The sequence below is a fragment of the Ambystoma mexicanum genome, chromosome 1p, assembly GCF_040938575.1.
Source record: "Ambystoma mexicanum isolate Mex_15411 chromosome 1p, UKY_AmexF1_1, whole genome shotgun sequence".
In the NCBI taxonomy this organism is placed as follows: domain Eukaryota; kingdom Metazoa; phylum Chordata; class Amphibia; order Caudata; family Ambystomatidae; genus Ambystoma; species Ambystoma mexicanum.
This window is the reverse complement of record NC_090921.1, coordinates 13,521,529-13,547,073: the sequence shown is the minus strand read 5'-3', so window position 1 is coordinate 13,547,073 and position 25,545 is coordinate 13,521,529. Positions and strand designations below refer to the sequence as shown.

General features: G+C 47.9%; 21 non-coding genes across 21 annotated transcripts; all 21 read right to left on the bottom strand.

Moving 5' to 3' along the window:
- Window positions 1-293: 293 nt before the first annotated feature.
- TRNAL-UAG (transfer RNA leucine (anticodon UAG)) lies at window positions 294-375 on the bottom strand. The gene has a single exon. It is a non-coding gene; the product is annotated as a tRNA-Leu (tRNA).
- A 1,144-nt stretch (window positions 376-1,519) lies between these two features.
- Window positions 1,520-1,601, bottom strand: TRNAL-UAG (transfer RNA leucine (anticodon UAG)). The gene has a single exon. It is a non-coding gene; the product is annotated as a tRNA-Leu (tRNA).
- A 1,144-nt stretch (window positions 1,602-2,745) lies between these two features.
- TRNAL-UAG (transfer RNA leucine (anticodon UAG)) lies at window positions 2,746-2,827 on the bottom strand. The gene has a single exon. It is a non-coding gene; the product is annotated as a tRNA-Leu (tRNA).
- Window positions 2,828-3,971: 1,144 nt separating this feature from the next.
- TRNAL-UAG (transfer RNA leucine (anticodon UAG)) lies at window positions 3,972-4,053 on the bottom strand. The gene has a single exon. It is a non-coding gene; the product is annotated as a tRNA-Leu (tRNA).
- Window positions 4,054-5,197: 1,144 nt separating this feature from the next.
- On the bottom strand, window positions 5,198-5,279 carry TRNAL-UAG (transfer RNA leucine (anticodon UAG)). Its single transcript has one exon. It is a non-coding gene; the product is annotated as a tRNA-Leu (tRNA).
- A 1,144-nt stretch (window positions 5,280-6,423) lies between these two features.
- Window positions 6,424-6,505, bottom strand: TRNAL-UAG (transfer RNA leucine (anticodon UAG)). Its single transcript has one exon. It is a non-coding gene; the product is annotated as a tRNA-Leu (tRNA).
- Window positions 6,506-7,649: 1,144 nt separating this feature from the next.
- On the bottom strand, window positions 7,650-7,731 carry TRNAL-UAG (transfer RNA leucine (anticodon UAG)). The gene has a single exon. It is a non-coding gene; the product is annotated as a tRNA-Leu (tRNA).
- Window positions 7,732-8,875: 1,144 nt separating this feature from the next.
- On the bottom strand, window positions 8,876-8,957 carry TRNAL-UAG (transfer RNA leucine (anticodon UAG)). The gene has a single exon. It is a non-coding gene; the product is annotated as a tRNA-Leu (tRNA).
- Window positions 8,958-10,101: 1,144 nt separating this feature from the next.
- Window positions 10,102-10,183, bottom strand: TRNAL-UAG (transfer RNA leucine (anticodon UAG)). Its single transcript has one exon. It is a non-coding gene; the product is annotated as a tRNA-Leu (tRNA).
- Window positions 10,184-11,327: 1,144 nt separating this feature from the next.
- On the bottom strand, window positions 11,328-11,409 carry TRNAL-UAG (transfer RNA leucine (anticodon UAG)). Its single transcript has one exon. It is a non-coding gene; the product is annotated as a tRNA-Leu (tRNA).
- Window positions 11,410-12,553: 1,144 nt separating this feature from the next.
- TRNAL-UAG (transfer RNA leucine (anticodon UAG)) lies at window positions 12,554-12,635 on the bottom strand. Its single transcript has one exon. It is a non-coding gene; the product is annotated as a tRNA-Leu (tRNA).
- Window positions 12,636-13,779: 1,144 nt separating this feature from the next.
- Window positions 13,780-13,861, bottom strand: TRNAL-UAG (transfer RNA leucine (anticodon UAG)). The gene has a single exon. It is a non-coding gene; the product is annotated as a tRNA-Leu (tRNA).
- Window positions 13,862-15,005: 1,144 nt separating this feature from the next.
- TRNAL-UAG (transfer RNA leucine (anticodon UAG)) lies at window positions 15,006-15,087 on the bottom strand. The gene has a single exon. It is a non-coding gene; the product is annotated as a tRNA-Leu (tRNA).
- Window positions 15,088-16,231: 1,144 nt separating this feature from the next.
- TRNAL-UAG (transfer RNA leucine (anticodon UAG)) lies at window positions 16,232-16,313 on the bottom strand. The gene has a single exon. It is a non-coding gene; the product is annotated as a tRNA-Leu (tRNA).
- Window positions 16,314-17,457: 1,144 nt separating this feature from the next.
- On the bottom strand, window positions 17,458-17,539 carry TRNAL-UAG (transfer RNA leucine (anticodon UAG)). The gene has a single exon. It is a non-coding gene; the product is annotated as a tRNA-Leu (tRNA).
- A 1,144-nt stretch (window positions 17,540-18,683) lies between these two features.
- Window positions 18,684-18,765, bottom strand: TRNAL-UAG (transfer RNA leucine (anticodon UAG)). Its single transcript has one exon. It is a non-coding gene; the product is annotated as a tRNA-Leu (tRNA).
- Window positions 18,766-19,909: 1,144 nt separating this feature from the next.
- On the bottom strand, window positions 19,910-19,991 carry TRNAL-UAG (transfer RNA leucine (anticodon UAG)). Its single transcript has one exon. It is a non-coding gene; the product is annotated as a tRNA-Leu (tRNA).
- Window positions 19,992-21,135: 1,144 nt separating this feature from the next.
- Window positions 21,136-21,217, bottom strand: TRNAL-UAG (transfer RNA leucine (anticodon UAG)). The gene has a single exon. It is a non-coding gene; the product is annotated as a tRNA-Leu (tRNA).
- A 1,144-nt stretch (window positions 21,218-22,361) lies between these two features.
- Window positions 22,362-22,443, bottom strand: TRNAL-UAG (transfer RNA leucine (anticodon UAG)). Its single transcript has one exon. It is a non-coding gene; the product is annotated as a tRNA-Leu (tRNA).
- Window positions 22,444-23,587: 1,144 nt separating this feature from the next.
- TRNAL-UAG (transfer RNA leucine (anticodon UAG)) lies at window positions 23,588-23,669 on the bottom strand. Its single transcript has one exon. It is a non-coding gene; the product is annotated as a tRNA-Leu (tRNA).
- Window positions 23,670-24,813: 1,144 nt separating this feature from the next.
- TRNAL-UAG (transfer RNA leucine (anticodon UAG)) lies at window positions 24,814-24,895 on the bottom strand. The gene has a single exon. It is a non-coding gene; the product is annotated as a tRNA-Leu (tRNA).
- Between the last annotated feature and the right edge of the window lie 650 nt (window positions 24,896-25,545).

Genomic DNA, 25,545 nt, shown 5'->3' with positions numbered 1-25,545 from the left:
CTGCAAAAAGGAGCAACTACCAAGGCAAAGAGATGTGCATTCATTAGGGCATCGTGTCGGCAGATTTGTGGCCCTGCCCTGAACGTGTTTATTGACAGGATCGTGAACGCATGTCCGTTTTCAGTGAACAGTGATTTATGCTTTACCCTTTTTTGGTGAAAACGCACACGAGTCAGATGTGTGCTTTCAGTCTGGGTGTTCAGAAAAGCAAGAATTCATAAACACATGCCATTCCCTGGCTCCCAATTGTCCTGTCTGTACACGTGGCATGAAGATAAAAAAGAAACAGCTATTGGCAGCGGTGGGATTCGAACCCACGCCTCCAAAGAGACTGGAGCCTAAATCCAGCGCCTTAGACCGCTCGGCCACGCTACCCTGCTGGTACTGAAACGAGAGCCTCTGAGACCTGTATTTTTTTAGGGATTGGCTGGTTTGGCCATTAATTCAAAATCAAAGCAAAGCATGAACTTGGATTGAATTCTAGCACTGGCTGTGCAAAGCCCGAACTGAACAATAAAGCACACTTGTCAGCCTGAAATTGAAATGTCACCTTTCGGGAGTGCTCTGTTCGACAGCAGTCTGGTAGCCTAGTGGTCAATGTCAGCACCCCTCCATCCAGCAGTCCTGAGTTCAATTCCCGGTGAGGGAGGTCAGATCTTTTCTAGGTTTTTTTTGGTTCTAAAAATGTTTGGGAAGCGAAGGTTCAGGAACATTGCCGGTAGGGAGAGTAAGCTCTTTAAAGGCATGCAATGAGATGTGTTTTTCTTTATTTCTGCATATTTCTGTAGCTAGCTGCATTCTTTCAGTCAACATCCCGCCCCATTTAGTGCTCACGTTTTTAAAGAAGTCCACCATTAGCCCGCAGTGTAAGCCTACCCGGGGCCTCCGCCGATGGTCCATGGTGTGTGGGATCCTTACTGGACCAACCCCAGCCGTAACGCAAATCTTAGCTTTGTCTCATTCGACCCCTAACTCGACCCAAGGAGCTACTGCAAACTCTTAGCCTAACACTAGCCCTAAATGAAAGACGCCTATTGTCCTCACATGTGGGATTTTGTTCTCGCTGCTAGTGCATACGAAACTTGGTTCCGACGTGTCCAGGAGTGGGAGAATTACCAGGGACCTTGCAATCTCGTGCCTGGGGGTTTCTAAGCTGGGCATAGGAGCTCCACTGGATGGAGCCAAGTGTCTTGAACTGAGTTTTTGTGATGCAGCAGGAAAAGGCGCTGCAAAAAGGAGCAACTACCAAGGCAAAGAGATGTGCATTCATTAGGGCATCGTGTCGGCAGATTTGTGGCCCTGCCAAGCACGTGTTTATTGACAGGATCGTGAACGCATGTCCGTTTTCAGTGAACAGTGATTTATGCTTTACCCTTTTTTGGTGAAAACGCACACGAGTCAGATGTGTGCTTTCAGTCTGGGTGTTCAGAAAAGCAAGAATTCATAAACACATGCCATTCCCTGGCTCCCAATTGTCCTGTCTGTACACGTGGCATGAAGATAAAAAAGAAACAGCTATTGGCAGCGGTGGGATTCGAACCCACGCCTCCAAAGAGACTGGAGCCTAAATCCAACGCCTTAGACCGCTCGTCCACGCTACCCTGCTGGTACTGAAACGAGAGCCTCTGAGACCTGTATTTTTTTAGGGATTGGCTGGTTTGGCCATTAATTCAAAATCAAAGCAAAGCATGAACTTGGATTGAATTCTAGCACTGGCTCTGCAAAGCCCGAACTGAACAATAAAGCACACTTGTCAGCCTGAAATTGAAATGTCACCTTTCGGGAGTGCTCTGTTCAACAGCAGTCTGGTAGCCTAGTGGTCAATGTCAGCACCCCTCCATCCAGCAGTCTTGAGTTCAATTCCCGGTGAGGGAGGTCAGATCTTTTCTAGGTTTTTTTTGGTTCTAAAAATGTTTGGGAAGCGAAGGTTCAGGAACATTGCCGGTAGGGAGAGTAAGCTCTTTAAAGGCATGCAATGAGATGTGTTTTTCTTTATTTCTGCATATTTCTGTAGCTAGCTGCATTCTTTCAGTCAACATCCCGCCCCATTTAGTGCTCACGTTTTTAAAGAAGTCCACCATTAGCCCGCAGTGTAAGCCTACCCGGGGCCTCCGCCGATGGTCCATGGTGTGTGGGATCCTTACTGGACCAACCCCAGCCGTAACGCAAATCTTAGCTTTGTCTCATTCGACCCCTAACTCGACCCAAGGAGCTACTGCAAACTCTTAGCCTAACACTAGCCCTAAATGAAAGACGCCTATTGTCCTCACATGTGGGATTTTGTTCTCGCTGCTAGTGCATACGAAACTTGGTTCCGACGTGTCCAGGAGTGGGAGAATTACCAGGGACCTTGCAATCTCGTGCCTGGGGGTTTCTAAGCTGGGCATAGGAGCTCCACTGGATGGAGCCAAGTGTCTTGAACTGAGTTTTTGTGATGCAGCAGGAAAAGGCGCTGCAAAAAGGAGCAACTACCAAGGCAAAGAGATGTGCATTCATTAGGGCATCGTGTCGGCAGATTTGTGGCCCTGCCAAGCACGTGTTTATTGACAGGATCGTGAACGCATGTCCGTTTTCAGTGAACAGTGATTTATGCTTTACCCTTTTTTGGTGAAAACGCACACGAGTCAGATGTGTGCTTTCAGTCTGGGTGTTCAGAAAAGCAAGAATTCATAAACACATGCCATTCCCTGGCTCCCAATTGTCCTGTCTGTACACGTGGCATGAAGATAAAAAAGAAACAGCTATTGGCAGCGGTGGGATTCGAACCCACGCCTCCAAAGAGACTGGAGCCTAAATCCAGCGCCTTAGACCGCTCGGCCACGCTACCCTGCTGGTACTGAAACGAGAGCCTCTGAGACCTGTATTTTTTTAGGGATTGGCTGGTTTGGCCATTAATTCAAAATCAAAGCAAAGCATGAACTTGGATTGAATTCTAGCACTGGCTGTGCAAAGCCCGAACTGAACAATAAAGCACACTTGTCAGCCTGAAATTGAAATGTCACCTTTCGGGAGTGCTCTGTTCAACAGCAGTCTGGTAGCCTAGTGGTCAATGTCAGCACCCCTCCATCCAGCAGTCTTGAGTTCAATTCCCGGTGAGGGAGGTCAGATCTTTTCTAGGTTTTTTTTGGTTCTAAAAATGTTTGGGAAGCGAAGGTTCAGGAACATTGCCGGTAGGGAGAGTAAGCTCTTTAAAGGCATGCAATGAGATGTGTTTTTCTTTATTTCTGCATATTTCTGTAGCTAGCTGCATTCTTTCAGTCAACATCCCGCCCCATTTAGTGCTCACGTTTTTAAAGAAGTCCACCATTAGCCCGCAGTGTAAGCCTACCCGGGGCCTCCGCCGATGGTCCATGGTGTGTGGGATCCTTACTGGACCAACCCCAGCCGTAACGCAAATCTTAGCTTTGTCTCATTCGACCCCTAACTCGACCCAAGGAGCTACTGCAAACTCTTAGCCTAACACTAGCCCTAAATGAAAGACGCCTATTGTCCTCACATGTGGGATTTTGTTCTCGCTGCTAGTGCATACGAAACTTGGTTCCGACGTGTCCAGGAGTGGGAGAATTACCAGGGACCTTGCAATCTCGTGCCTGGGGGTTTCTAAGCTGGGCATAGGAGCTCCACTGGATGGAGCCAAGTGTCTTGAACTGAGTTTTTGTGATGCAGCAGGAAAAGGCGCTGCAAAAAGGAGCAACTACCAAGGCAAAGAGATGTGCATTCATTAGGGCATCGTGTCGGCAGATTTGTGGCCCTGCCAAGCACGTGTTTATTGACAGGATCGTGAACGCATGTCCGTTTTCAGTGAACAGTGATTTATGCTTTACCCTTTTTTGGTGAAAACGCACACGAGTCAGATGTGTGCTTTCAGTCTGGGTGTTCAGAAAAGCAAGAATTCATAAACACATGCCATTCCCTGGCTCCCAATTGTCCTGTCTGTACACGTGGCATGAAGATAAAAAAGAAACAGCTATTGGCAGCGGTGGGATTCGAACCCACGCCTCCAAAGAGACTGGAGCCTAAATCCAGCGCCTTAGACCGCTCGGCCACGCTACCCTGCTGGTACTGAAACGAGAGCCTCTGAGACCTGTATTTTTTTAGGGATTGGCTGGTTTGGCCATTAATTCAAAATCAAAGCAAAGCATGAACTTGGATTGAATTCTAGCACTGGCTGTGCAAAGCCCGAACTGAACAATAAAGCACACTTGTCAGCCTGAAATTGAAATGTCACCTTTCGGGAGTGCTCTGTTCAACAGCAGTCTGGTAGCCTAGTGGTCAATGTCAGCACCCCTCCATCCAGCAGTCTTGAGTTCAATTCCCGGTGAGGGAGGTCAGATCTTTTCTAGGTTTTTTTTGGTTCTAAAAATGTTTGGGAAGCGAAGGTTCAGGAACATTGCCGGTAGGGAGAGTAAGCTCTTTAAAGGCATGCAATGAGATGTGTTTTTCTTTATTTCTGCATATTTCTGTAGCTAGCTGCATTCTTTCAGTCAACATCCCGCCCCATTTAGTGCTCACGTTTTTAAAGAAGTCCACCATTAGCCCGCAGTGTAAGCCTACCCGGGGCCTCCGCCGATGGTCCATGGTGTGTGGGATCCTTACTGGACCAACCCCAGCCGTAACGCAAATCTTAGCTTTGTCTCATTCGACCCCTAACTCGACCCAAGGAGCTACTGCAAACTCTTAGCCTAACACTAGCCCTAAATGAAAGACGCCTATTGTCCTCACATGTGGGATTTTGTTCTCGCTGCTAGTGCATACGAAACTTGGTTCCGACGTGTCCAGGAGTGGGAGAATTACCAGGGACCTTGCAATCTCGTGCCTGGGGGTTTCTAAGCTGGGCATAGGAGCTCCACTGGATGGAGCCAAGTGTCTTGAACTGAGTTTTTGTGATGCAGCAGGAAAAGGCGCTGCAAAAAGGAGCAACTACCAAGGCAAAGAGATGTGCATTCATTAGGGCATCGTGTCGGCAGATTTGTGGCCCTGCCAAGCACGTGTTTATTGACAGGATCGTGAACGCATGTCCGTTTTCAGTGAACAGTGATTTATGCTTTACCCTTTTTTGGTGAAAACGCACACGAGTCAGATGTGTGCTTTCAGTCTGGGTGTTCAGAAAAGCAAGAATTCATAAACACATGCCATTCCCTGGCTCCCAATTGTCCTGTCTGTACACGTGGCATGAAGATAAAAAAGAAACAGCTATTGGCAGCGGTGGGATTCGAACCCACGCCTCCAAAGAGACTGGAGCCTAAATCCAGCGCCTTAGACCGCTCGGCCACGCTACCCTGCTGGTACTGAAACGAGGGCCTCTGAGACCTGTATTTTTTTAGGGATTGGCTGGTTTGGCCATTAATTCAAAATCAAAGCAAAGCATGAACTTGGATTGAATTCTAGCACTGGCTGTGCAAAGCCCGAACTGAACAATAAAGCACACTTGTCAGCCTGAAATTGAAATGTCACCTTTCGGGAGTGCTCTGTTCAACAGCAGTCTGGTAGCCTAGTGGTCAATGTCAGCACCCCTCCATCCAGCAGTCTTGAGTTCAATTCCCGGTGAGGGAGGTCAGATCTTTTCTAGGTTTTTTTTGGTTCTAAAAATGTTTGGGAAGCGAAGGTTCAGGAACATTGCCGGTAGGGAGAGTAAGCTCTTTAAAGGCATGCAATGAGATGTGTTTTTCTTTATTTCTGCATATTTCTGTAGCTAGCTGCATTCTTTCAGTCAACATCCCGCCCCATTTAGTGCTCACGTTTTTAAAGAAGTCCACCATTAGCCCGCAGTGTAAGCCTACCCGGGGCCTCCGCCGATGGTCCATGGTGTGTGGGATCCTTACTGGACCAACCCCAGCCGTAACGCAAATCTTAGCTTTGTCTCATTCGACCCCTAACTCGACCCAAGGAGCTACTGCAAACTCTTAGCCTAACACTAGCCCTAAATGAAAGACGCCTATTGTCCTCACATGTGGGATTTTGTTCTCGCTGCTAGTGCATACGAAACTTGGTTCCGACGTGTCCAGGAGTGGGAGAATTACCAGGGACCTTGCAATCTCGTGCCTGGGGGTTTCTAAGCTGGGCATAGGAGCTCCACTGGATGGAGCCAAGTGTCTTGAACTGAGTTTTTGTGATGCAGCAGGAAAAGGCGCTGCAAAAAGGAGCAACTACCAAGGCAAAGAGATGTGCATTCATTAGGGCATCGTGTCGGCAGATTTGTGGCCCTGCCAAGCACGTGTTTATTGACAGGATCGTGAACGCATGTCCGTTTTCAGTGAACAGTGATTTATGCTTTACCCTTTTTTGGTGAAAACGCACACGAGTCAGATGTGTGCTTTCAGTCTGGGTGTTCAGAAAAGCAAGAATTCATAAACACATGCCATTCCCTGGCTCCCAATTGTCCTGTCTGTACACGTGGCATGAAGATAAAAAAGAAACAGCTATTGGCAGCGGTGGGATTCGAACCCACGCCTCCAAAGAGACTGGAGCCTAAATCCAGCGCCTTAGACCGCTCGGCCACGCTACCCTGCTGGTACTGAAACGAGAGCCTCTGAGACCTGTATTTTTTTAGGGATTGGCTGGTTTGGCCATTAATTCAAAATCAAAGCAAAGCATGAACTTGGATTGAATTCTAGCACTGGCTGTGCAAAGCCCGAACTGAACAATAAAGCACACTTGTCAGCCTGAAATTGAAATGTCACCTTTCGGGAGTGCTCTGTTCAACAGCAGTCTGGTAGCCTAGTGGTCAATGTCAGCACCCCTCCATCCAGCAGTCTTGAGTTCAATTCCCGGTGAGGGAGGTCAGATCTTTTCTAGGTTTTTTTTGGTTCTAAAAATGTTTGGGAAGCGAAGGTTCAGGAACATTGCCGGTAGGGAGAGTAAGCTCTTTAAAGGCATGCAATGAGATGTGTTTTTCTTTATTTCTGCATATTTCTGTAGCTAGCTGCATTCTTTCAGTCAACATCCCGCCCCATTTAGTGCTCACGTTTTTAAAGAAGTCCACCATTAGCCCGCAGTGTAAGCCTACCCGGGGCCTCCGCCGATGGTCCATGGTGTGTGGGATCCTTACTGGACCAACCCCAGCCGTAACGCAAATCTTAGCTTTGTCTCATTCGACCCCTAACTCGACCCAAGGAGCTACTGCAAACTCTTAGCCTAACACTAGCCCTAAATGAAAGACGCCTATTGTCCTCACATGTGGGATTTTGTTCTCGCTGCTAGTGCATACGAAACTTGGTTCCGACGTGTCCAGGAGTGGGAGAATTACCAGGGACCTTGCAATCTCGTGCCTGGGGGTTTCTAAGCTGGGCATAGGAGCTCCACTGGATGGAGCCAAGTGTCTTGAACTGAGTTTTTGTGATGCAGCAGGAAAAGGCGCTGCAAAAAGGAGCAACTACCAAGGCAAAGAGATGTGCATTCATTAGGGCATCGTGTCGGCAGATTTGTGGCCCTGCCAAGCACGTGTTTATTGACAGGATCGTGAACGCATGTCCGTTTTCAGTGAACAGTGATTTATGCTTTACCCTTTTTTGGTGAAAACGCACACGAGTCAGATGTGTGCTTTCAGTCTGGGTGTTCAGAAAAGCAAGAATTCATAAACACATGCCATTCCCTGGCTCCCAATTGTCCTGTCTGTACACGTGGCATGAAGATAAAAAAGAAACAGCTATTGGCAGCGGTGGGATTCGAACCCACGCCTCCAAAGAGACTGGAGCCTAAATCCAGCGCCTTAGACCGCTCGGCCACGCTACCCTGCTGGTACTGAAACGAGAGCCTCTGAGACCTGTATTTTTTTAGGGATTGGCTGGTTTGGCCATTAATTCAAAATCAAAGCAAAGCATGAACTTGGATTGAATTCTAGCACTGGCTGTGCAAAGCCCGAACTGAACAATAAAGCACACTTGTCAGCCTGAAATTGAAATGTCACCTTTCGGGAGTGCTCTGTTCAACAGCAGTCTGGTAGCCTAGTGGTCAATGTCAGCACCCCTCCATCCAGCAGTCTTGAGTTCAATTCCCGGTGAGGGAGGTCAGATCTTTTCTAGGTTTTTTTTGGTTCTAAAAATGTTTGGGAAGCGAAGGTTCAGGAACATTGCCGGTAGGGAGAGTAAGCTCTTTAAAGGCATGCAATGAGATGTGTTTTTCTTTATTTCTGCATATTTCTGTAGCTAGCTGCATTCTTTCAGTCAACATCCCGCCCCATTTAGTGCTCACGTTTTTAAAGAAGTCCACCATTAGCCCGCAGTGTAAGCCTACCCGGGGCCTCCGCCGATGGTCCATGGTGTGTGGGATCCTTACTGGACCAACCCCAGCCGTAACGCAAATCTTAGCTTTGTCTCATTCGACCCCTAACTCGACCCAAGGAGCTACTGCAAACTCTTAGCCTAACACTAGCCCTAAAGGAAAGACGCCTATTGTCCTCACATGTGGGATTTTGTTCTCGCTGCTAGTGCATACGAAACTTGGTTCCGACGTGTCCAGGAGTGGGAGAATTACCAGGGACCTTGCAATCTCGTGCCTGGGGGTTTCTAAGCTGGGCATAGGAGCTCCACTGGATGGAGCCAAGTGTCTTGAACTGAGTTTTTGTGATGCAGCAGGAAAAGGCGCTGCAAAAAGGAGCAACTACCAAGGCAAAGAGATGTGCATTCATTAGGGCATCGTGTCGGCAGATTTGTGGCCCTGCCAAGCACGTGTTTATTGACAGGATCGTGAACGCATGTCCGTTTTCAGTGAACAGTGATTTATGCTTTACCCTTTTTTGGTGAAAACGCACACGAGTCAGATGTGTGCTTTCAGTCTGGGTGTTCAGAAAAGCAAGAATTCATAAACACATGCCATTCCCTGGCTCCCAATTGTCCTGTCTGTACACGTGGCATGAAGATAAAAAAGAAACAGCTATTGGCAGCGGTGGGATTCGAACCCACGCCTCCAAAGAGACTGGAGCCTAAATCCAGCGCCTTAGACCGCTCGGCCACGCTACCCTGCTGGTACTGAAACGAGAGCCTCTGAGACCTGTATTTTTTTAGGGATTGGCTGGTTTGGCCATTAATTCAAAATCAAAGCAAAGCATGAACTTGGATTGAATTCTAGCACTGGCTGTGCAAAGCCCGAACTGAACAATAAAGCACACTTGTCAGCCTGAAATTGAAATGTCACCTTTCGGGAGTGCTCTGTTCAACAGCAGTCTGGTAGCCTAGTGGTCAATGTCAGCACCCCTCCATCCAGCAGTCTTGAGTTCAATTCCCGGTGAGGGAGGTCAGATCTTTTCTAGGTTTTTTTTGGTTCTAAAAATGTTTGGGAAGCGAAGGTTCAGGAACATTGCCGGTAGGGAGAGTAAGCTCTTTAAAGGCATGCAATGAGATGTGTTTTTCTTTATTTCTGCATATTTCTGTAGCTAGCTGCATTCTTTCAGTCAACATCCCGCCCCATTTAGTGCTCACGTTTTTAAAGAAGTCCACCATTAGCCCGCAGTGTAAGCCTACCCGGGGCCTCCGCCGATGGTCCATGGTGTGTGGGATCCTTACTGGACCAACCCCAGCCGTAACGCAAATCTTAGCTTTGTCTCATTCGACCCCTAACTCGACCCAAGGAGCTACTGCAAACTCTTAGCCTAACACTAGCCCTAAATGAAAGACGCCTATTGTCCTCACATGTGGGATTTTGTTCTCGCTGCTAGTGCATACGAAACTTGGTTCCGACGTGTCCAGGAGTGGGAGAATTACCAGGGACCTTGCAATCTCGTGCCTGGGGGTTTCTAAGCTGGGCATAGGAGCTCCACTGGATGGAGCCAAGTGTCTTGAACTGAGTTTTTGTGATGCAGCAGGAAAAGGCGCTGCAAAAAGGAGCAACTACCAAGGCAAAGAGATGTGCATTCATTAGGGCATCGTGTCGGCAGATTTGTGGCCCTGCCAAGCACGTGTTTATTGACAGGATCGTGAACGCATGTCCGTTTTCAGTGAACAGTGATTTATGCTTTACCCTTTTTTGGTGAAAACGCACACGAGTCAGATGTGTGCTTTCAGTCTGGGTGTTCAGAAAAGCAAGAATTCATAAACACATGCCATTCCCTGGCTCCCAATTGTCCTGTCTGTACACGTGGCATGAAGATAAAAAAGAAACAGCTATTGGCAGCGGTGGGATTCGAACCCACGCCTCCAAAGAGACTGGAGCCTAAATCCAGCGCCTTAGACCGCTCGGCCACGCTACCCTGCTGGTACTGAAACGAGAGCCTCTGAGACCTGTATTTTTTTAGGGATTGGCTGGTTTGGCCATTAATTCAAAATCAAAGCAAAGCATGAACTTGGATTGAATTCTAGCACTGGCTGTGCAAAGCCCGAACTGAACAATAAAGCACACTTGTCAGCCTGAAATTGAAATGTCACCTTTCGGGAGTGCTCTGTTCAACAGCAGTCTGGTAGCCTAGTGGTCAATGTCAGCACCCCTCCATCCAGCAGTCTTGAGTTCAATTCCCGGTGAGGGAGGTCAGATCTTTTCTAGGTTTTTTTTGGTTCTAAAAATGTTTGGGAAGCGAAGGTTCAGGAACATTGCCGGTAGGGAGAGTAAGCTCTTTAAAGGCATGCAATGAGATGTGTTTTTCTTTATTTCTGCATATTTCTGTAGCTAGCTGCATTCTTTCAGTCAACATCCCGCCCCATTTAGTGCTCACGTTTTTAAAGAAGTCCACCATTAGCCCGCAGTGTAAGCCTACCCGGGGCCTCCGCCGATGGTCCATGGTGTGTGGGATCCTTACTGGACCAACCCCAGCCGTAACGCAAATCTTAGCTTTGTCTCATTCGACCCCTAACTCGACCCAAGGAGCTACTGCAAACTCTTAGCCTAACACTAGCCCTAAATGAAAGACGCCTATTGTCCTCACATGTGGGATTTTGTTCTCGCTGCTAGTGCATACGAAACTTGGTTCCGACGTGTCCAGGAGTGGGAGAATTACCAGGGACCTTGCAATCTCGTGCCTGGGGGTTTCTAAGCTGGGCATAGGAGCTCCACTGGATGGAGCCAAGTGTCTTGAACTGAGTTTTTGTGATGCAGCAGGAAAAGGCGCTGCAAAAAGGAGCAACTACCAAGGCAAAGAGATGTGCATTCATTAGGGCATCGTGTCGGCAGATTTGTGGCCCTGCCAAGCACGTGTTTATTGACAGGATCGTGAACGCATGTCCGTTTTCAGTGAACAGTGATTTATGCTTTACCCTTTTTTGGTGAAAACGCACACGAGTCAGATGTGTGCTTTCAGTCTGGGTGTTCAGAAAAGCAAGAATTCATAAACACATGCCATTCCCTGGCTCCCAATTGTCCTGTCTGTACACGTGGCATGAAGATAAAAAAGAAACAGCTATTGGCAGCGGTGGGATTCGAACCCACGCCTCCAAAGAGACTGGAGCCTAAATCCAGCGCCTTAGACCGCTCGGCCACGCTACCCTGCTGGTACTGAAACGAGGGCCTCTGAGACCTGTATTTTTTTAGGGATTGGCTGGTTTGGCCATTAATTCAAAATCAAAGCAAAGCATGAACTTGGATTGAATTCTAGCACTGGCTGTGCAAAGCCCGAACTGAACAATAAAGCACACTTGTCAGCCTGAAATTGAAATGTCACCTTTCGGGAGTGCTCTGTTCAACAGCAGTCTGGTAGCCTAGTGGTCAATGTCAGCACCCCTCCATCCAGCAGTCTTGAGTTCAATTCCCGGTGAGGGAGGTCAGATCTTTTCTAGGTTTTTTTTGGTTCTAAAAATGTTTGGGAAGCGAAGGTTCAGGAACATTGCCGGTAGGGAGAGTAAGCTCTTTAAAGGCATGCAATGAGATGTGTTTTTCTTTATTTCTGCATATTTCTGTAGCTAGCTGCATTCTTTCAGTCAACATCCCGCCCCATTTAGTGCTCACGTTTTTAAAGAAGTCCACCATTAGCCCGCAGTGTAAGCCTACCCGGGACCTCCGCCGATGGTCCATGGTGTGTGGGATCCTTACTGGACCAACCCCAGCCGTAACGCAAATCTTAGCTTTGTCTCATTCGACCCCTAACTCGACCCAAGGAGCTACTGCAAACTCTTAGCCTAACACTAGCCCTAAATGAAAGACGCCTATTGTCCTCACATGTGGGATTTTGTTCTCGCTGCTAGTGCATACGAAACTTGGTTCCGACGTGTCCAGGAGTGGGAGAATTACCAGGGACCTTGCAATCTCGTGCCTGGGGGTTTCTAAGCTGGGCATAGGAGCTCCACTGGATGGAGCCAAGTGTCTTGAACTGAGTTTTTGTGATGCAGCAGGAAAAGGCGCTGCAAAAAGGAGCAACTACCAAGGCAAAGAGATGTGCATTCATTAGGGCATCGTGTCGGCAGATTTGTGGCCCTGCCCTGAACGTGTTTATTGACAGGATCGTGAACGCATGTCCGTTTTCAGTGAACAGTGATTTATGCTTTACCCTTTTTTGGTGAAAACGCACACGAGTCAGATGTGTGCTTTCAGTCTGGGTGTTCAGAAAAGCAAGAATTCATAAACACATGCCATTCCCTGGCTCCCAATTGTCCTGTCTGTACACGTGGCATGAAGATAAAAAAGAAACAGCTATTGGCAGCGGTGGGATTCGAACCCACGCCTCCAAAGAGACTGGAGCCTAAATCCAGCGCCTTAGACCGCTCGTCCACGCTACCCTGCTGGTACTGAAACGAGAGCCTCTGAGACCTGTATTTTTTTAGGGATTGGCTGGTTTGGCCATTAATTCAAAATCAAAGCAAAGCATGAACTTGGATTGAATTCTAGCACTGGCTCTGCAAAGCCCGAACTGAACAATAAAGCACACTTGTCAGCCTGAAATTGAAATGTCACCTTTCGGGAGTGCTCTGTTCAACAGCAGTCTGGTAGCCTAGTGGTCAATGTCAGCACCCCTCCATCCAGCAGTCTTGAGTTCAATTCCCGGTGAGGGAGGTCAGATCTTTTCTAGGTTTTTTTTGGTTCTAAAAATGTTTGGGAAGCGAAGGTTCAGGAACATTGCCGGTAGGGAGAGTAAGCTCTTTAAAGGCATGCAATGAGATGTGTTTTTCTTTATTTCTGCATATTTCTGTAGCTAGCTGCATTCTTTCAGTCAACATCCCGCCCCATTTAGTGCTCACGTTTTTAAAGAAGTCCACCATTAGCCCGCAGTGTAAGCCTACCCGGGGCCTCCGCCGATGGTCCATGGTGTGTGGGATCCTTACTGGACCAACCCCAGCCGTAACGCAAATCTTAGCTTTGTCTCATTCGACCCCTAACTCGACCCAAGGAGCTACTGCAAACTCTTAGCCTAACACTAGCCCTAAATGAAAGACGCCTATTGTCCTCACATGTGGGATTTTGTTCTCGCTGCTAGTGCATACGAAACTTGGTTCCGACGTGTCCAGGAGTGGGAGAATTACCAGGGACCTTGCAATCTCGTGCCTGGGGGTTTCTAAGCTGGGCATAGGAGCTCCACTGGATGGAGCCAAGTGTCTTGAACTGAGTTTTTGTGATGCAGCAGGAAAAGGCGCTGCAAAAAGGAGCAACTACCAAGGCAAAGAGATGTGCATTCATTAGGGCATCGTGTCGGCAGATTTGTGGCCCTGCCAAGCACGTGTTTATTGACAGGATCGTGAACGCATGTCCGTTTTCAGTGAACAGTGATTTATGCTTTACCCTTTTTTGGTGAAAACGCACACGAGTCAGATGTGTGCTTTCAGTCTGGGTGTTCAGAAAAGCAAGAATTCATAAACACATGCCATTCCCTGGCTCCCAATTGTCCTGTCTGTACACGTGGCATGAAGATAAAAAAGAAACAGCTATTGGCAGCGGTGGGATTCGAACCCACGCCTCCAAAGAGACTGGAGCCTAAATCCAGCGCCTTAGACCGCTCGGCCACGCTACCCTGCTGGTACTGAAACGAGAGCCTCTGAGACCTGTATTTTTTTAGGGATTGGCTGGTTTGGCCATTAATTCAAAATCAAAGCAAAGCATGAACTTGGATTGAATTCTAGCACTGGCTGTGCAAAGCCCGAACTGAACAATAAAGCACACTTGTCAGCCTGAAATTGAAATGTCACCTTTCGGGAGTGCTCTGTTCAACAGCAGTCTGGTAGCCTAGTGGTCAATGTCAGCACCCCTCCATCCAGCAGTCTTGAGTTCAATTCCCGGTGAGGGAGGTCAGATCTTTTCTAGGTTTTTTTTGGTTCTAAAAATGTTTGGGAAGCGAAGGTTCAGGAACATTGCCGGTAGGGAGAGTAAGCTCTTTAAAGGCATGCAATGAGATGTGTTTTTCTTTATTTCTGCATATTTCTGTAGCTAGCTGCATTCTTTCAGTCAACATCCCGCCCCATTTAGTGCTCACGTTTTTAAAGAAGTCCACCATTAGCCCGCAGTGTAAGCCTACCCGGGGCCTCCGCCGATGGTCCATGGTGTGTGGGATCCTTACTGGACCAACCCCAGCCGTAACGCAAATCTTAGCTTTGTCTCATTCGACCCCTAACTCGACCCAAGGAGCTACTGCAAACTCTTAGCCTAACACTAGCCCTAAATGAAAGACGCCTATTGTCCTCACATGTGGGATTTTGTTCTCGCTGCTAGTGCATACGAAACTTGGTTCCGACGTGTCCAGGAGTGGGAGAATTACCAGGGACCTTGCAATCTCGTGCCTGGGGGTTTCTAAGCTGGGCATAGGAGCTCCACTGGATGGAGCCAAGTGTCTTGAACTGAGTTTTTGTGATGCAGCAGGAAAAGGCGCTGCAAAAAGGAGCAACTACCAAGGCAAAGAGATGTGCATTCATTAGGGCATCGTGTCGGCAGATTTGTGGCCCTGCCAAGCACGTGTTTATTGACAGGATCGTGAACGCATGTCCGTTTTCAGTGAACAGTGATTTATGCTTTACCCTTTTTTGGTGAAAACGCACACGAGTCAGATGTGTGCTTTCAGTCTGGGTGTTCAGAAAAGCAAGAATTCATAAACACATGCCATTCCCTGGCTCCCAATTGTCCTGTCTGTACACGTGGCATGAAGATAAAAAAGAAACAGCTATTGGCAGCGGTGGGATTCGAACCCACGCCTCCAAAGAGACTGGAGCCTAAATCCAGCGCCTTAGACCGCTCGGCCACGCTACCCTGCTGGTACTGAAACGAGAGCCTCTGAGACCTGTATTTTTTTAGGGATTGGCTGGTTTGGCCATTAATTCAAAATCAAAGCAAAGCATGAACTTGGATTGAATTCTAGCACTGGCTGTGCAAAGCCCGAACTGAACAATAAAGCACACTTGTCAGCCTGAAATTGAAATGTCACCTTTCGGGAGTGCTCTGTTCAACAGCAGTCTGGTAGCCTAGTGGTCAATGTCAGCACCCCTCCATCCAGCAGTCTTGAGTTCAATTCCCGGTGAGGGAGGTCAGATCTTTTCTAGGTTTTTTTTGGTTCTAAAAATGTTTGGGAAGCGAAGGTTCAGGAACATTGCCGGTAGGGAGAGTAAGCTCTTTAAAGGCATGCAATGAGATGTGTTTTTCTTTATTTCTGCATATTTCTGTAGCTAGCTGCATTCTTTCAGTCAACATCCCGCCCCATTTAGTGCTCACGTTTTTAAAGAAGTCCACCATTAGCCCGCAGTGTAAGCCTACCCGGGGCCTCCGCCGATGGTCCATGGTGTGTGGGATCCTTACTGGACCAACCCCAGCCGTAACGCAAATCTTAGCTTTGTCTCATTCGACCCCTAACTCGACCCAAGGAGCTACTGCAAACTCTTAGCCTAACACTAGCCCTAAATGAAAGACGCCTATTGTCCTCACATGTGGGATTTTGTTCTCGCTGCTAGTGCATACGAAACTTGGTTCCGACGTGTCCAGGAGTGGGAGAATTACCAGGGACCTTGCAATCTCGTGCCTGGGGGTTTCTAAGCTGGGCATAGGAGCTCCACTGGATGGAGCCAAGTGTCTTGAACTGAGTTTTTGTGATGCAGCAGGAAAAGGCGCTGCAAAAAGGAGCAACTACCAAGGCAAAGAGATGTGCATTCATTAGGGCATCGTGTCGGCAGATTTGTGGCCCTGCCAAGCACGTGTTTATTGACAGGATCGTGAACGCATGTCCGTTTTCAGTGAACAGTGATTTATGCTTTACCCTTTTTTGGTGAAAACGCACACGAGTCAGATGTGTGCTTTCAGTCTGGGTGTTCAGAAAAGCAAGAATTCATAAACACATGCCATTCCCTGGCTCCCAATTGTCCTGTCTGTACACGTGGCATGAAGATAAAAAAGAAACAGCTATTGGCAGCGGTGGGATTCGAACCCACGCCTCCAAAGAGACTGGAGCCTAAATCCAGCGCCTTAGACCGCTCGGCCACGCTACCCTGCTGGTACTGAAACGAGGGCCTCTGAGACCTGTATTTTTTTAGGGATTGGCTGGTTTGGCCATTAATTCAAAATCAAAGCAAAGCATGAACTTGGATTGAATTCTAGCACTGGCTGTGCAAAGCCCGAACTGAACAATAAAGCACACTTGTCAGCCTGAAATTGAAATGTCACCTTTCGGGAGTGCTCTGTTCAACAGCAGTCTGGTAGCCTAGTGGTCAATGTCAGCACCCCTCCATCCAGCAGTCTTGAGTTCAATTCCCGGTGAGGGAGGTCAGATCTTTTCTAGGTTTTTTTTGGTTCTAAAAATGTTTGGGAAGCGAAGGTTCAGGAACATTGCCGGTAGGGAGAGTAAGCTCTTTAAAGGCATGCAATGAGATGTGTTTTTCTTTATTTCTGCATATTTCTGTAGCTAGCTGCATTCTTTCAGTCAACATCCCGCCCCATTTAGTGCTCACGTTTTTAAAGAAGTCCACCATTAGCCCGCAGTGTAAGCCTACCCGGGGCCTCCGCCGATGGTCCATGGTGTGTGGGATCCTTACTGGACCAACCCCAGCCGTAACGCAAATCTTAGCTTTGTCTCATTCGACCCCTAACTCGACCCAAGGAGCTACTGCAAACTCTTAGCCTAACACTAGCCCTAAATGAAAGACGCCTATTGTCCTCACATGTGGGATTTTGTTCTCGCTGCTAGTGCATACGAAACTTGGTTCCGACGTGTCCAGGAGTGGGAGAATTACCAGGGACCTTGCAATCTCGTGCCTGGGGGTTTCTAAGCTGGGCATAGGAGCTCCACTGGATGGAGCCAAGTGTCTTGAACTGAGTTTTTGTGATGCAGCAGGAAAAGGCGCTGCAAAAAGGAGCAACTACCAAGGCAAAGAGATGTGCATTCATTAGGGCATCGTGTCGGCAGATTTGTGGCCCTGCCAAGCACGTGTTTATTGACAGGATCGTGAACGCATGTCCGTTTTCAGTGAACAGTGATTTATGCTTTACCCTTTTTTGGTGAAAACGCACACGAGTCAGATGTGTGCTTTCAGTCTGGGTGTTCAGAAAAGCAAGAATTCATAAACACATGCCATTCCCTGGCTCCCAATTGTCCTGTCTGTACACGTGGCATGAAGATAAAAAAGAAACAGCTATTGGCAGCGGTGGGATTCGAACCCACGCCTCCAAAGAGACTGGAGCCTAAATCCAGCGCCTTAGACCGCTCGGCCACGCTACCCTGCTGGTACTGAAACGAGAGCCTCTGAGACCTGTATTTTTTTAGGGATTGGCTGGTTTGGCCATTAATTCAAAATCAAAGCAAAGCATGAACTTGGATTGAATTCTAGCACTGGCTGTGCAAAGCCCGAACTGAACAATAAAGCACACTTGTCAGCCTGAAATTGAAATGTCACCTTTCGGGAGTGCTCTGTTCAACAGCAGTCTGGTAGCCTAGTGGTCAATGTCAGCACCCCTCCATCCAGCAGTCTTGAGTTCAATTCCCGGTGAGGGAGGTCAGATCTTTTCTAGGTTTTTTTTGGTTCTAAAAATGTTTGGGAAGCGAAGGTTCAGGAACATTGCCGGTAGGGAGAGTAAGCTCTTTAAAGGCATGCAATGAGATGTGTTTTTCTTTATTTCTGCATATTTCTGTAGCTAGCTGCATTCTTTCAGTCAACATCCCGCCCCATTTAGTGCTCACGTTTTTAAAGAAGTCCACCATTAGCCCGCAGTGTAAGCCTACCCGGGGCCTCCGCCGATGGTCCATGGTGTGTGGGATCCTTACTGGACCAACCCCAGCCGTAACGCAAATCTTAGCTTTGTCTCATTCGACCCCTAACTCGACCCAAGGAGCTACTGCAAACTCTTAGCCTAACACTAGCCCTAAATGAAAGACGCCTATTGTCCTCACATGTGGGATTTTGTTCTCGCTGCTAGTGCATACGAAACTTGGTTCCGACGTGTCCAGGAGTGGGAGAATTACCAGGGACCTTGCAATCTCGTGCCTGGGGGTTTCTAAGCTGGGCATAGGAGCTCCACTGGATGGAGCCAAGTGTCTTGAACTGAGTTTTTGTGATGCAGCAGGAAAAGGCGCTGCAAAAAGGAGCAACTACCAAGGCAAAGAGATGTGCATTCATTAGGGCATCGTGTCGGCAGATTTGTGGCCCTGCCAAGCACGTGTTTATTGACAGGATCGTGAACGCATGTCCGTTTTCAGTGAACAGTGATTTATGCTTTACCCTTTTTTGGTGAAAACGCACACGAGTCAGATGTGTGCTTTCAGTCTGGGTGTTCAGAAAAGCAAGAATTCATAAACACATGCCATTCCCTGGCTCCCAATTGTCCTGTCTGTACACGTGGCATGAAGATAAAAAAGAAACAGCTATTGGCAGCGGTGGGATTCGAACCCACGCCTCCAAAGAGACTGGAGCCTAAATCCAGCGCCTTAGACCGCTCGGCCACGCTACCCTGCTGGTACTGAAACGAGAGCCTCTGAGACCTGTATTTTTTTAGGGATTGGCTGGTTTGGCCATTAATTCAAAATCAAAGCAAAGCATGAACTTGGATTGAATTCTAGCACTGGCTGTGCAAAGCCCGAACTGAACAATAAAGCACACTTGTCAGCCTGAAATTGAAATGTCACCTTTCGGGAGTGCTCTGTTCAACAGCAGTCTGGTAGCCTAGTGGTCAATGTCAGCACCCCTCCATCCAGCAGTCTTGAGTTCAATTCCCGGTGAGGGAGGTCAGATCTTTTCTAGGTTTTTTTTGGTTCTAAAAATGTTTGGGAAGCGAAGGTTCAGGAACATTGCCGGTAGGGAGAGTAAGCTCTTTAAAGGCATGCAATGAGATGTGTTTTTCTTTATTTCTGCATATTTCTGTAGCTAGCTGCATTCTTTCAGTCAACATCCCGCCCCATTTAGTGCTCACGTTTTTAAAGAAGTCCACCATTAGCCCGCAGTGTAAGCCTACCCGGGGCCTCCGCCGATGGTCCATGGTGTGTGGGATCCTTACTGGACCAACCCCAGCCGTAACGCAAATCTTAGCTTTGTCTCATTCGACCCCTAACTCGACCCAAGGAGCTACTGCAAACTCTTAGCCTAACACTAGCCCTAAAGGAAAGACGCCTATTGTCCTCACATGTGGGATTTTGTTCTCGCTGCTAGTGCATACGAAACTTGGTTCCGACGTGTCCAGGAGTGGGAGAATTACCAGGGACCTTGCAATCTCGTGCCTGGGGGTTTCTAAGCTGGGCATAGGAGCTCCACTGGATGGAGCCAAGTGTCTTGAACTGAGTTTTTGTGATGCAGCAGGAAAAGGCGCTGCAAAAAGGAGCAACTACCAAGGCAAAGAGATGTGCATTCATTAGGGCATCGTGTCGGCAGATTTGTGGCCCTGCCAAGCACGTGTTTATTGACAGGATCGTGAACGCATGTCCGTTTTCAGTGAACAGTGATTTATGCTTTACCCTTTTTTGGTGAAAACGCACACGAGTCAGATGTGTGCTTTCAGTCTGGGTGTTCAGAAAAGCAAGAATTCATAAACACATGCCATTCCCTGGCTCCCAATTGTCCTGTCTGTACACGTGGCATGAAGATAAAAAAGAAACAGCTATTGGCAGCGGTGGGATTCGAACCCACGCCTCCAAAGAGACTGGAGCCTAAATCCAGCGCCTTAGACCGCTCGGCCACGCTACCCTGCTGGTACTGAAACGAGAGCCTCTGAGACCTGTATTTTTTTAGGGATTGGCTGGTTTGGCCATTAATTCAAAATCAAAGCAAAGCATGAACTTGGATTGAATTCTAGCACTGGCTGTGCAAAGCCCGAACTGAACAATAAAGCACACTTGTCAGCCTGAAATTGAAATGTCACCTTTCGGGAGTGCTCTGTTCAACAGCAGTCTGGTAGCCTAGTGGTCAATGTCAGCACCCCTCCATCCAGCAGTCTTGAGTTCAATTCCCGGTGAGGGAGGTCAGATCTTTTCTAGGTTTTTTTTGGTTCTAAAAATGTTTGGGAAGCGAAGGTTCAGGAACATTGCCGGTAGGGAGAGTAAGCTCTTTAAAGGCATGCAATGAGATGTGTTTTTCTTTATTTCTGCATATTTCTGTAGCTAGCTGCATTCTTTCAGTCAACATCCCGCCCCATTTAGTGCTCACGTTTTTAAAGAAGTCCACCATTAGCCCGCAGTGTAAGCCTACCCGGGGCCTCCGCCGATGGTCCATGGTGTGTGGGATCCTTACTGGACCAACCCCAGCCGTAACGCAAATCTTAGCTTTGTCTCATTCGACCCCTAACTCGACCCAAGGAGCTACTGCAAACTCTTAGCCTAACACTAGCCCTAAATGAAAGACGCCTATTGTCCTCACATGTGGGATTTTGTTCTCGCTGCTAGTGCATACGAAACTTGGTTCCGACGTGTCCAGGAGTGGGAGAATTACCAGGGACCTTGCAATCTCGTGCCTGGGGGTTTCTAAGCTGGGCATAGGAGCTCCACTGGATGGAGCCAAGTGTCTTGAACTGAGTTTTTGTGATGCAGCAGGAAAAGGCGCTGCAAAAAGGAGCAACTACCAAGGCAAAGAGATGTGCATTCATTAGGGCATCGTGTCGGCAGATTTGTGGCCCTGCCAAGCACGTGTTTATTGACAGGATCGTGAACGCATGTCCGTTTTCAGTGAACAGTGATTTATGCTTTACCCTTTTTTGGTGAAAACGCACACGAGTCAGATGTGTGCTTTCAGTCTGGGTGTTCAGAAAAGCAAGAATTCATAAACACATGCCATTCCCTGGCTCCCAATTGTCCTGTCTGTACACGTGGCATGAAGATAAAAAAGAAACAGCTATTGGCAGCGGTGGGATTCGAACCCACGCCTCCAAAGAGACTGGAGCCTAAATCCAGCGCCTTAGACCGCTCGGCCACGCTACCCTGCTGGTACTGAAACGAGAGCCTCTGAGACCTGTATTTTTTTAGGGATTGGCTGGTTTGGCCATTAATTCAAAATCAAAGCAAAGCATGAACTTGGATTGAATTCTAGCACTGGCTGTGCAAAGCCCGAACTGAACAATAAAGCACACTTGTCAGCCTGAAATTGAAATGTCACCTTTCGGGAGTGCTCTGTTCAACAGCAGTCTGGTAGCCTAGTGGTCAATGTCAGCACCCCTCCATCCAGCAGTCTTGAGTTCAATTCCCGGTGAGGGAGGTCAGATCTTTTCTAGGTTTTTTTTGGTTCTAAAAATGTTTGGGAAGCGAAGGTTCAGGAACATTGCCGGTAGGGAGAGTAAGCTCTTTAAAGGCATGCAATGAGATGTGTTTTTCTTTATTTCTGCATATTTCTGTAGCTAGCTGCATTCTTTCAGTCAACATCCCGCCCCATTTAGTGCTCACGTTTTTAAAGAAGTCCACCATTAGCCCGCAGTGTAAGCCTACCCGGGGCCTCCGCCGATGGTCCATGGTGTGTGGGATCCTTACTGGACCAACCCCAGCCGTAACGCAAATCTTAGCTTTGTCTCATTCGACCCCTAACTCGACCCAAGGAGCTACTGCAAACTCTTAGCCTAACACTAGCCCTAAATGAAAGACGCCTATTGTCCTCACATGTGGGATTTTGTTCTCGCTGCTAGTGCATACGAAACTTGGTTCCGACGTGTCCAGGAGTGGGAGAATTACCAGGGACCTTGCAATCTCGTGCCTGGGGGTTTCTAAGCTGGGCATAGGAGCTCCACTGGATGGAGCCAAGTGTCTTGAACTGAGTTTTTGTGATGCAGCAGGAAAAGGCGCTGCAAAAAGGAGCAACTACCAAGGCAAAGAGATGTGCATTCATTAGGGCATCGTGTCGGCAGATTTGTGGCCCTGCCAAGCACGTGTTTATTGACAGGATCGTGAACGCATGTCCGTTTTCAGTGAACAGTGATTTATGCTTTACCCTTTTTTGGTGAAAACGCACACGAGTCAGATGTGTGCTTTCAGTCTGGGTGTTCAGAAAAGCAAGAATTCATAAACACATGCCATTCCCTGGCTCCCAATTGTCCTGTCTGTACACGTGGCATGAAGATAAAAAAGAAACAGCTATTGGCAGCGGTGGGATTCGAACCCACGCCTCCAAAGAGACTGGAGCCTAAATCCAGCGCCTTAGACCGCTCGGCCACGCTACCCTGCTGGTACTGAAACGAGGGCCTCTGAGACCTGTATTTTTTTAGGGATTGGCTGGTTTGGCCATTAATTCAAAATCAAAGCAAAGCATGAACTTGGATTGAATTCTAGCACTGGCTGTGCAAAGCCCGAACTGAACAATAAAGCACACTTGTCAGCCTGAAATTGAAATGTCACCTTTCGGGAGTGCTCTGTTCAACAGCAGTCTGGTAGCCTAGTGGTCAATGTCAGCACCCCTCCATCCAGCAGTCTTGAGTTCAATTCCCGGTGAGGGAGGTCAGATCTTTTCTAGGTTTTTTTTGGTTCTAAAAATGTTTGGGAAGCGAAGGTTCAGGAACATTGCCGGTAGGGAGAGTAAGCTCTTTAAAGGCATGCAATGAGATGTGTTTTTCTTTATTTCTGCATATTTCTGTAGCTAGCTGCATTCTTTCAGTCAACATCCCGCCCCATTTAGTGCTCACGTTTTTAAAGAAGTCCACCATTAGCCCGCAGTGTAAGCCTACCCGGGACCTCCGCCGATGGTCCATGGTGTGTGGGATCCTTACTGGACCAACCCCAGCCGTAACGCAAATCTTAGCTTTGTCTCATTCGACCCCTAACTCGACCCAAGGAGCTACTGCAAACTCTTAGCCTAACACTAGCCCTAAATGAAAGACGCCTATTGTCCTCACATGTGGGATTTTGTTCTCGCTGCTAGTGCATACGAAACTTGGTTCCGACGTGTCCAGGAGTGGGAGAATTACCAGGGACCTTGCAATCTCGTGCCTGGGGGTTTCTAAGCTGGGCATAGGAGCTCCACTGGATGGAGCCAAGTGTCTTGAACTGAGTTTTTGTGATGCAGCAGGAAAAGGCGCTGCAAAAAGGAGCAACTACCAAGGCAAAGAGATGTGCATTCATTAGGGCATCGTGTCGGCAGATTTGTGGCCCTGCCCTGAACGTGTTTATTGACAGGATCGTGAACGCATGTCCGTTTTCAGTGAACAGTGATTTATGCTTTACCCTTTTTTGGTGAAAACGCACACGAGTCAGATGTGTGCTTTCAGTCTGGGTGTTCAGAAAAGCAAGAATTCATAAACACATGCCATTCCCTGGCTCCCAATTGTCCTGTCTGTACACGTGGCATGAAGATAAAAAAGAAACAGCTATTGGCAGCGGTGGGATTCGAACCCACGCCTCCAAAGAGACTGGAGCCTAAATCCAGCGCCTTAGACCGCTCGGCCACGCTACCCTGCTGGTACTGAAACGAGAGCCTCTGAGACCTGTATTTTTTTAGGGATTGGCTGGTTTGGCCATTAATTCAAAATCAAAGCAAAGCATGAACTTGGATTGAATTCTAGCACTGGCTGTGCAAAGCCCGAACTGAACAATAAAGCACACTTGTCAGCCTGAAATTGAAATGTCACCTTTCGGGAGTGCTCTGTTCAACAGCAGTCTGGTAGCCTAGTGGTCAATGTCAGCACCCCTCCATCCAGCAGTCCTGAGTTCAATTCCCGGTGAGGGAGGTCAGATCTTTTCTAGGTTTTTTTTGGTTCTAAAAATGTTTGGGAAGCGAAGGTTCAGGAACATTGCCGGTAGGGAGAGTAAGCTCTTTAAAGGCATGCAATGAGATGTGTTTTTCTTTATTTCTGCATATTTCTGTAGCTAGCTGCATTCTTTCAGTCAACATCCCGCCCCATTTAGTGCTCACGTTTTTAAAGAAGTCCACCATTAGCCCGCAGTGTAAGCCTACCCGGGGCCTCCGCCGATGGTCCATGGTGTGTGGGATCCTTACTGGACCAACCCCAGCCGTAACGCAAATCTTAGCTTTGTCTCATTCGACCCCTAACTCGACCCAAGGAGCTACTGCAAACTCTTAGCCTAACACTAGCCCTAAATGAAAGACGCCTATTGTCCTCACATGTGGGATTTTGTTCTCGCTGCTAGTGCATACGAAACTTGGTTCCGACGTGTCCAGGAGTGGGAGAATTACCAGGGACCTTGCAATCTCGTGCCTGGGGGTTTCTAAGCTGGGCATAGGAGCTCCACTGGATGGAGCCAAGTGTCTTGAACTGAGTTTTTGTGATGCAGCAGGAAAAGGCGCTGCAAAAAGGAGCAACTACCAAGGCAAAGAGATGTGCATTCATTAGGGCATCGTGTCGGCAGATTTGTGGCCCTGCCAAGCACGTGTTTATTGACAGGATCGTGAACGCATGTCCGTTTTCAGTGAACAGTGATTTATGCTTTACCCTTTTTTGGTGAAAACGCACACGAGTCAGATGTGTGCTTTCAGTCTGGGTGTTCAGAAAAGCAAGAATTCATAAACACATGCCATTCCCTGGCTCCCAATTGTCCTGTCTGTACACGTGGCATGAAGATAAAAAAGAAACAGCTATTGGCAGCGGTGGGATTCGAACCCACGCCTCCAAAGAGACTGGAGCCTAAATCCAGCGCCTTAGACCGCTCGGCCACGCTACCCTGCTGGTACTGAAACGAGAGCCTCTGAGACCTGTATTTTTTTAGGGATTGGCTGGTTTGGCCATTAATTCAAAATCAAAGCAAAGCATGAACTTGGATTGAATTCTAGCACTGGCTGTGCAAAGCCCGAACTGAACAATAAAGCACACTTGTCAGCCTGAAATTGAAATGTCACCTTTCGGGAGTGCTCTGTTCAACAGCAGTCTGGTAGCCTAGTGGTCAATGTCAGCACCCCTCCATCCAGCAGTCTTGAGTTCAATTCCCGGTGAGGGAGGTCAGATCTTTTCTAGGTTTTTTTTGGTTCTAAAAATGTTTGGGAAGCGAAGGTTCAGGAACATTGCCGGTAGGGAGAGTAAGCTCTTTAAAGGCATGCAATGAGATGTGTTTTTCTTTATTTCTGCATATTTCTGTAGCTAGCTGCATTCTTTCAGTCAACATCCCGCCCCATTTAGTGCTCACGTTTTTAAAGAAGTCCACCATTAGCCCGCAGTGTAAGCCTACCCGGGGCCTCCGCCGATGGTCCATGGTGTGTGGGATCCTTACTGGATCAACCCCAGCCGTAACGCAAATCTTAGCTTTGTCTCATTCGACCCCTAACTCGACCCAAGGAGCTACTGCAAACTCTTAGCCTAACACTAGCCCTAAATGAA